The following is a 9728-nucleotide window of genomic DNA, read 5'->3' as shown; positions in this document are numbered from 1 at the left end:
TCATACGAACTCAGGAAAATGCAAATAAGGTATCAGGATGTTCAGAAAACATCACCTACATTTGCATATAATTTTTATTCATGAAAAAAATATTGTTTATACCTATTTATTTTTAATAATGTTAATAATATTAATTACCTCGGGTAGTTTAAACGATGCTTTTGTCCTGAATGCAAATGGTATGCCCATAAAGGTAATGTTTATCTGAACATTTTGATATCTTATTTGCATTTTTCTGAGTTCATATGAATTAGTTATGAATTTTCAAAGTTTTGGTCAAACGGTCAAAGGGCATTCGAGGGATCTCGACGGAAAAAGTAAGGGCAAAACTGAGCAAGCTCGAAAAGTAAGGGCAAAACCCGTGGGTAGGAACCAACTAAGGGTAAAAATGCAATTGTCCCTATTAGAAATGCTACAGAGCTCCCACTCACTTTCTTGTAAATACAGGCTTCTTCAAAAGTATGTATAAAACCATATGCTTTGATCAACTCATCAAAGCGTATATTCCAACTCCGAGATGCTTGCACCAGTCCATTGATGGATCGCTGGAGCTTGCACATTTTGTTAGCACCTTCAGGATTGATAAAATCTTCTGGTTGCATCATATACAACTCTTCTTTAATAAAACCATTAAGGAATGCAGTTTTGACATCCATTTGCCAGATTTCATAAAATGTGGCAATTGCTAACATTATTCAGACAGACTTAAGCATCGATACGAGTGAGAAAATCTCATTGTATTCAACACCTTGAACTTGTCGAAAACCTTTTGCAACAAGTCGAGCTTTAGTAGATAGTAACACTACTATCAATGTCCGTCTTCCTCTTGAAAATCCATTTAATCTCAATGTCTCGCCGATCATTGGGCAAATCAATCAAAATCCATACTTTGTTTTCATACATGGATCTTATCTCAGATCTAATGGCCTCAAGCCATTTTGCGGAATCTGGGCTCACCATCGCTTCTTCATAGTTCGTAGGTTCGTCATGGTCTAGTAACATAACTTCCAGAATAGCATTACCGTACCACTCTGGTGCGGATCTTACTCTGGAAGACCTACGAGGTTCTGTAGTAACTTAATCTGAAGTTTCATGATCATCATCATTAACTTCCTCACTAATTGGTGTAGTAGTCACAGGAATAGATTTTTGTGATGAACTACTTTAAAATAAGGGAGCAGGTATAGTTACCTCATCAAGTTCTACTTTCCTCCCACTCACTTCTTTCGAGAGAAACTCCTTCTCTAGAAAGGATCCATTCTTAGCAACGAATGTTTTGCCTTTGGATTTGTGATAGAAGGAGTACCCAACAGTTTCCTTTGGGTATTCTATGAAGACGGACTTCTCCGATTTGGGTTCGAGCTTATCAGGTTGAAACTTTTTCATATAAGCATCGCAACTCCAAACTTTAAGAAACGACAGCTTAGGTTTACTGCTAAACCATAGTTCATACGGTGTCGTCTCAACGGATTTAGATGGTGCCCTTTTAAACATGAATGCAGTTGTCTCTAATGCACAACCCCAAAACGATAGTGGTAAAACCGATAAGAGACATCATAGATCGCACCATATCCAATAAAGTGCAGTTACGACGTACGGACACACCATAACGTTGTGGTGTTCCAGGTGGCGTCAGCTGTGAAACTATTCCACATTGTTTTAATTGAAGACCAAACTCGTAACTCAAATATTCGTCTCCGCGATCAGATCGTAGAAACTTTATTTTCTTGTTACGATGATTTTTCCACTTCACTTTGAAATTCTTTGAACCTTTCAATTATTTCATACTTATGTTTCATCAAGTAGATATACTCATATCTGCTCAATTCATCTTGTGAATGTAAAAAAATAACGATACCCGCCACGAGCATCAACACTCATTGGACCGCATACATCGGTATGTATTGTTTCCAATAAGTCAGTAGCTCGCTCCATTGTTCCAGAGAACGGAGTTTTAGTCATCTTGCCCAAAAGGCATGGTTCGCAAGCATCAAATGATTCATAACCAAGTGATTCCGAAAATCCATCTTTATGGAGTTTCTTCATGCGCTTTACACCGATATGACCCAAACGGCAGTGCCACAAATAAGTTGCACTATCATTATCAACTTTGCATCTTTTGGCATCAATATTATGAATATGTGTATCACTACAATCGAGATCCAACAAACTATTTTCATTGGGTGTATGACCATCAAAGGTTCTATTCATTTAAACAGAACAACAATTATTCTCTTATTTTAAATGAATAACCATATTGCAATAAACATGATCAAATCATATTCATGCTCAACACAAACGCCAAATAACATTTATTTAGGTTCAACACTAATCTCGAAAGTATAGGGAGTGTGCGATGATGATCATATCAATCTTGGAACCACTTCCAACACTCATCGTCACTTCCCCTTCAACCAGTCTCTGTTTATATAACTCCTGTTTCGAGTTACTAATCTTAGCAAATGAACAAGTATCAAATACTCAGGGGCTACTATAAACACTAGTAAGGCACACATCAATAACCTGTATATCAAATATACCCTTGTTCACTTCGCCATCCTTCTTATCCACCAAATATTCCGGGCACTTCCGCTTCCAGTGACCATTTCCTTTGCAGTGTAAGCACTCAGTTTCAGGCTTTGGTCCAGCTGTGAGCTTCTTCGCGGGAGTGACAACTTGCTTGTCATTCTACTTGAAGTTCCCTTTATATCCCTTTGCCCTTTTCTTGAAACTAGTGGTCTTGTCAATCATCAACACTTGATGCTCTTTCTTGATTTCTACCTTCGTCGATTTCAACATCACGAAGAGCTCGGGAATCGTTTTCGTCATCCCTTGCATACTATAGTTCATCACAAAGTTCTACTAACTTAGTGATGGTGACTAGAGAACTCTGTCAATCACTATCTTATCTGGAAGATTAACTCCCACTTGATTCAAGCGATTGTAGTACCCAGACAATCTGAGCACATGCTCACTAGTTGAGCGATTCTCCTCCATCTTTTAGCAATAGAACTTGTTGGAGACTTCATATCTCTCAACTCGGGTATTTGCTTGAAATATTAACTTCAATTCCTCGAACATCTCGTATGGTCCATGACGTTCAAAACGTCTTTGAAGTCCCGATTCTAAGCCGTTAAGCATGGTGCACTAAACTATCAAGAAGTCATCATATTGAGCTAGCCAAACGTTCATAACGTCTGCATCTGCTCCTGCAATAGGTTTGTCACCTAGCGGTGCATCAAGGACATAATTCTTCTGCGCGGCAATGAGGATAAACCTCAGATCACGGATCCAATCCGCGTCATTGCTACTAACATCTTTCAACAGAATTTTCTCTAGGAACATATCAAAATAAACATATGAAAGCAACAACGCAAGCTATTGATCTACAACATCATTTGCAAAATACTACCAGGACTAAGTTCATGATAAATTAAAGTTTAATTAATCATATTACTTAAGAACTCCCACTTAGATAGACATCCCTCTAATCCTCTAAGTGATTACGTGATCCATATCAACTACACCATGACCGATCATCACGTGAGATGGAGTAGTTTTCAATGGTGAACATCACTATGTTGATCATATCTACTATATGATTCACGCTCAACCTTTCGGTCTCCGTGTTCCGAGGCCATATCTGTATATGCTAGGCTCGTCAAGTTTAACCTGAGTATTCCGCGTGTGCAACTGTTTTGCACCCGTTGTATTTGAAAGTAGAGCCTATCACACCCGATCATCACGTGGTGTCTCAGCACGAAGAACTTTCGCAACGGTGCATACTCAGGGAGAACACTTCTTGATAATTTGTGAGAGATCATCTTAAAATGCTACCGTCAAACAAAACAGAATAAGATGTATAACAGATAAACATCATATGCAATCAAAATATGTGACATGATATGGCCATGATCATCTTGCGCCTTTGATCTCCATCTCCAAAGTACTGTCATGATCTCTATCATTACCGGCACGACACCATGATCTTCATCATCTTGATCTATATCAATGTGTCGTCACATGGTCGTCTCGCCAACTATTGCTCTTGCAACTATTGCTATCGCATAGCAATAAAGTAAAGCAATTATTTGGTACTTGCATCTTATGCAACAAAGAGACAGCCATAGGGCTTCTGCCAGTTGCCGATAACTTCAACAAAACATGATCATCTCATACAACAACTTATATCTCATCATGTCTTGACCATATCACATCACAACATGCCCTGCAAAAACAAGTTAGACGTCCTCTATTTTGTTGTTGCAAATTTTACGTGGCTGCTACGGGCTGAGCAAGAACCGTTCTTACCTACGCATCAAAACCACAACGATAGTTCGTCAAGTTGGTGCTGTTTTAACATTCGCAAGGACCGGGCATAGCCACACTCGGTTCAACTAAAGTTGGAGAAACAGACACCCGCTCGTCACCTGTGTGCATAGCACGGCGGTAAAACCAGTCTCGTGTAAGCGTACGCGTAATGTCGGTCCGGGCCGCTTCATCCAACAATACCGCTGAACCAAAGTATGACATGCTGGTAAGCAGTATGACTTGTATCACCCACAACTCACTTGTGTTCTACTCGTGCATATAACATCAACGCATAAAACCTAGGTTTGGATGCCACTGTTGGGGAACGTAGTAATTTCAAAAAATTTCCTACGCAAATGCAAGATCATGGTGATGGCATAGCAACGAGAGGGGAGGAGTATTGTCCATGTACCCTCGTAGACCGTAAGCGGAAGCGTTATGACAACGCGGTTGATGTAGTCGTACGTCTTCACGATCCGACCGATCCAAGTACCGAACGTACGGCACCTCCGAGTTTAGCACACGTTTAGCTCGATGACGATCCCCGGGCTCCGATCCAGCAAAATTTCGGGGATGAGTTCCATTAGCACGACGGCGTGGTGACGATGATGATGCTCTACCGGCACAGGGCTTCGCCTAAACTCCGCGACGATATGACTGAGGTGGAATATGGTGGAGGGGGGCACCGCACACGGCTAAGGAACGATCCGTAGATCAACTTGTGTCTATGGGGTGGCCCCTGCCCTCGTATATAAAGGAGTGGAGCAGGGGGAGGGCCGGCCCTCTCTATCGCGCGCCCTATGGGAGTCCTACTCCCACCGGGAGTAGGATTCCCCCGTTCCTAGTCGAACTAGGAGCCCTTCCATGTAGTAGGAGTAGGAGAGAAGGAAAGGGAAGAGAGAAGGGAAGGAAGGAGGGGGTGCGGCCCCTCCCCCTAGTCCAATTCGGACTAGGCTTTGGGGGGGCGCGCGGCCTACCCTAGGCAGCCCCTCTCTCTTTCCCGTATGGCCCAATAAGGCCCAAAACTTCTCCCCGGCGAATTCCCGTAACTCTCCGGTACTCCGATAAATACCCGAATCACTCGGAACCTTTCTGAACTCCGAATATAGTCGTACAATATATCGATCTTTACGTCTCGACCATTTTGAGACTCCTCGTCATGTCCCCGATCTCATCCGGGACTCCGAACTCCTTCGGTACATGAAAACTCATAAACTCATAATATAACTGTCATCGAAACCTTAAGCGTGCGGACCCTACGGGTTCGAGAACTATGTAGACATGACCTAGAACTATTCTTGGTAAATAACCAATAGCGGAACCTGGATGCCCATATTGGCTCCTACATATTCTACGAAGATCTTTATTGGTCAAACCGCATAACAACATACTTTGTTCCCTTTGTCATCGGTATGTTACTTGCCCGAGATTCGATCGTCGGTATCCAATACCTAGTTGAATCTCGTTACCGGCAAGTCTCTTTACTCGTTACATAATGCATCATTCCGTAACTAACTCATTAGCTACATTGCTTGCAAGGCTTATAGTGATGTGCATTACCGAGAGGGCCCAGAGATACCTCTCCGACAATCGGAGTGACAAAACCTAATCTCAAAATACGCCAACCCAACATGTACCTTCGGAGACACCTGTAGTACTCCTTTATAATCACCCAGTTACGTTGTGACGTTTGGTAGCACCCAAAGTGTTCCTCCGGTAAACGAGAGTTGCATAATCTCATAGTTACAGGAACATGTATAAGTCATGAAGAAAGCAATAGCAATATACTAAACAATCAAGTGCTAGGCTAACGGAATGGGTCATGTCAATCACATCATTCTCCTAATGATGTGATCCTGTTAATCAAATGACAACTCATGTCTATGGTTAGGAAACATAACCATCTTTGATTAATGAGCTAGTCAAGTAGAGGCATACTAGTGACTATATGTTTGTCTATGTATTCACACATGTATCATGTTTTTGGTTAATACAATTCTAGCATGAATAATAAACATTTATCATGAACTAAGGAAATAAATAATAACTTTATTATTGCCTCTAGGGCATATTTCCTTCACCCCCAACTTTGGATTGGTTTTGGGGCCAGTACGATCTTTGTCTTTGGAAGTCGCTGCAGCCGGCTGAGAAAACCAGGCAAGTGGCTTTCAATAAGGAGATGGCGGAGGAGGATGCCAGGTACTAGGTGACCTGTGAAGCCCATGATGTCGTCTGGAAAAAGGAGGCGACGGAGATTTGGGGGCGGGTGTGTCGTCGTGCGGAGGTGTACGAAGATGGGTACTTCGCGAGGAAGGCTAAAGGGGCTAGGCGCCTCATCGCTGCGTGCAGCTGGGCAGATAAGCTCCATCGTGCCACCGACGAGGAGCTCCGGTGGGCGCCCAACAAAATGGTAAGATCGTTCGCGCTCTTTCGCCTGCAAGAGGCAGATCGATACGTCAAGCGCTGCGAGGCGGAGGAGGCGGAGTACTGCCTCCTCGCTGGGAAGACGCCGCGCACCAGGAAGCTGCTGGCAAGGGGCTGCCGAAATACTGTTCCCAGGAGGGATTATTAGTTTTAGTATTGTTCGTTTTCAATTTTATACATTGTACCTAGTAGTTAAGTATCATCACGTATATGTGATGATATTATATATATTATGTGATGAACTAATCAACAATTAATATTATATATATTATGACTTCCATTTTCTATCTGTTTTTTATACTAATTTGAATCTACATGTTACCATCCACATATACAAAATGGAAAGAGTATAAACACACATTGAAATAGAACATATAAGAACGGAAAACAGAGTACACATGTTGAAACAGAGCAATAAACAGAGCATTAGTATGATTGCTGCGAATACATAGCTATCCACGTCGAAACGACTCAACAAAATAAAATGCGCCCATGAGACCATGACCAACAGCCCTTGCCTATGGTAGATCTTGGCTCTCCCTGAACTCGTGCAGGCGTTCGTCCAAGCGTCGACATGCTCGCGGTACATCTGAAGCGCGATCTCGAGTTCCAAGTTGGCTATTTCATCGGGGATCACCACCTCGAGGATGCGATGACCATGTTTCTCTACTGCACCCAGGTGGACACCTGGGCCAAGGAGGCGGTCGAGCCTACCGACCAACCCGTTCGCATCGAGCGGGCCGTAGACAAGGTGAACGGAGCGACCCATGCGAATGGCACGGCAGGCATCCGGTGCAAGTACGGTGCTGCCGGACTCTGGTGCAAGTACGACACAGAGAGCATGTGCTCACTCCTGGCGAGGAATGGGGGTGCTGACGAGATGTGTACCCAGCTGCGACGCCCTATCGACAGCAGGCAAGCATCGATGGATCTGCTCTTGCTTTGCGGCGAGATGCGCCTCTCGTCTGCGTCACTGCAACGGTCTCGTCGTGCGGTGAGCCTCAGCCTATCAGCGCGGGCGCGCCTAGCTTGCTCTGCGACGCGCCATCGGTGATGTTGTGCGGCGAGTGCGGCGAGTTGCAGCCTCTCGGCGCTGACATGCCTATCTTGATCTGCGGCGCTGAAGCGCCATGCGCCAAGGGTCTGCTCATCCCTGGCGATGACGCGCATCACGATGTCGTCCATCGCGTTGTAGGGGAGCGCCGCGGTCTCGACGGGCAGTGTTGCCTTATGGTTTTCCTCGTTGACGAGGTTTATGGCAGAGGCGACGTTTTGGTGGGTTGGCATGCTTGGAAAAGGTGGATGTGTTAGAGGCTGCGCTTGCTGCCTCCGTGCGTCGCGCCGTGCCTAGATTTATGCGCAATATCGCTGGGTGGCGGGAAACATGTGAGGAAATGGCGAGAAATGGTGGCGTGTTCATAAAACACCATCAATTAATGGAAACTTAGCATATAAGGAATATCGAGCTAGCACAAGAAGTAGATGAGGATGAGATGAACACGGACCACACTAGGGAACCCGTCGGTGATGAATTCATCAATCGCAAATGGTTGTACACTAGCAAGTATTTTCCCACAACACACACAGCTTATTCCATCACAAACAGGTCGAATGGATCAACTGTATGCCATGTATACACATTGTCAAAAAGTAATGCGTTAGACCTTCCTTAACATGTGTTAAAATATAAAATAACAATAAAAAACAAACACCTCGAGGTTAAATTAACTCATGTGATGGATCGTATCAGTCATTTAATTTGACAGATATGACTCATCCTATCAGTTAATTTAACATCAACACAACTTTCCATCCAGTCACCAATCGGATGGCTGCTCCAGCCTGAGCACACTTACCTTGAGAGTTCTGTTACATGAGCTACTGGTTGAGCAACTAGTCCTTGCTTATATAGGATGCCTCTTCGCATCCTTATTGCGTATCCGGATGACTGCCCGTCCACCAATGGACAATAGATGTTGTGTAGAAAGAGCTTATCCCATACGTCTTATTAGAAGCAATCGTCTGTGTTATTATCGGTCTTCGCACGCATTTCAGATTACAGATCAGTTTGCCGCATATCACACACATCTTGTTATAATGAACCGTTTAAGTTCTCTTATCTCAACGCAAACAATTCATCCAAGTGAACCGCATGCCGTATAGCACACACACCTTGATCTAGCTGAATGTTTCTTTTGTGTTGCCTAATCACAAACAGTTCATCCGAGTGAAGCATTTGCTGTATATCACACATACCTTCATCTGGCAGCCCGTTTATTTTGTTCCTCCTTATCGCAAACAGTTAATTTAACTGAACCATATGCCCTACATTGCACACGCAACCAAAATATGAACCGTGTTTGATGCATCCGTCATCGCAAACGTTTTCCACCTTTTTGATTGTTTTTTACACCATCGTTTGCGATTATTGCATCACACACAGTTTCATTGAAGGGTCTCTGATCATAGTGTCGCGTTAGTAGCATCCTGCAGTAGTGGTTAGCCCAGGTTCGTCCAGTGCTTAGCCCGAACACATTGGTCGCGCGGACAGGGCCTGGAAGGCTCACTAGCTCAACCAGACAAGAAGCGGAGGAAGAGACCGCCGAAGAAAAGCTCTGCTGCCGCCAAAGCTTCCAGCAGCCAGTCGGCTCTACCGGTTGATTTTGCAGACTGGTGTACTGGTCAAAGGTGCGACAAGGTTCCATGTCGTGGGCGAGATGATCCCTCCTACCGCCAAAACCCCTAGAGGGCATATCAGGGGGTCTTAGGAGACTGCGCGACCATGTGTTGTCGACAGAGACAAGCCTTCTCGTCTTGAAGGCTCCAGGATACTCAATTTATGTGGTTCATGTGCCAGCGCAAGTTCCTCCTCGATACGGCAATGCTTTGTCCCGAAAGACCTCTCTTGATTTTTTTCTGAGGCAAATGGGATGATATACCAAAACGTGGGCACCGAGGGCTGGCCAGGGGTTCCACCAACCACCAGGGCACGC

Source organism: Triticum dicoccoides, chromosome 4A (genome assembly GCF_002162155.2).
Source record: "Triticum dicoccoides isolate Atlit2015 ecotype Zavitan chromosome 4A, WEW_v2.0, whole genome shotgun sequence".
Classification (NCBI taxonomy): domain Eukaryota; kingdom Viridiplantae; phylum Streptophyta; class Magnoliopsida; order Poales; family Poaceae; genus Triticum; species Triticum dicoccoides.
This window is presented reverse-complemented; position numbering follows the sequence as displayed.